General features: G+C 39.0%; 1 non-coding gene across 1 annotated transcript; it reads left to right on the top strand.

Annotated features, from left to right (window-relative positions):
• Positions 1–442: 442 nt before the first annotated feature.
• Positions 443–549, top strand: LOC140851816 (small nucleolar RNA R71). The gene has a single exon (XR_012134573.1). It is a non-coding gene; the product is annotated as a small nucleolar RNA R71 (small nucleolar RNA).
• The last annotated feature ends 304 nt before the right edge of the window (positions 550–853 follow it).

Below are 853 nucleotides of genomic sequence, written 5' to 3'. Positions count from 1 at the left end.
AACCTGGGTTATATGTGGGTGCATAAGGATTGTTCAATGGTCCTTGATAGGTGGCATTCACCTGTGCACACTCATTCGAGTAGGAACATTCTTCTAAGACATGGTCTGGTGCATTGCACCCTTTACACATGGGTGCAGATATTTGATTTATATTGGCTGGTCTCTGTAATTCTAAGGCTTCCAATCTACGTGTTAAGATTGCAATCTTGGCCTCTGATGCTAGGGTTGGTTGAATTTGATGCATTCCTCCTCTTGAAGGTGTAGCTTTATCAGGTTCCTAGTTGTTTCTCACTGTAAATTTTTCTCGGCTAGGTCTTCTAAGAATTGCCAAGCTTCAGTAGTTTCTTTGTCCATAAATTGGCCTTGGCACATGGACTCTAGCATAGTTCTTGAGTTTGAATCTAACCCCTCATAGATGATCTGGCATAGTCTCCAAGTTTCTATTCCATGGTGTGGGCATTGGGTCAAAAGATTCTTGAAACGATCAAAGTACTTCCAAAATGATTCACCAGCTAGTTGGTAAAATTGATTTATTTCATTCCTAATCCTAGCTGTTTTATGATGGGAGAAATACTTTTTCAAAAATGTTCTCACAAAGCCCTCCCAGGTAGTGACAGAATGGTTTGGCAGACTATAAAGCCACTTCTTAGCATTATCCTTAGGGCAAAGTTGATTAATCTAAGTTTGACCTCATCCTCTGTTAATTGTAGTTTCATGGTTGCACATACCTCCTCAAATTCTCTAATAAATATATAAGCATCCTCTAATCCTGTGAATTTGGAAGCATATTTATGATTTGAGGTTTGATTTCAAAATTGTTAGCTGTGGATTGTGGCAACCTGATACAAGATGG

The sequence above is a fragment of the Elaeis guineensis genome, chromosome 9, assembly GCF_000442705.2.
Source record: "Elaeis guineensis isolate ETL-2024a chromosome 9, EG11, whole genome shotgun sequence".
NCBI lineage: Eukaryota > Viridiplantae > Streptophyta > Magnoliopsida > Arecales > Arecaceae > Elaeis > Elaeis guineensis.
This window is presented reverse-complemented; position numbering and strand designations above follow the sequence as displayed.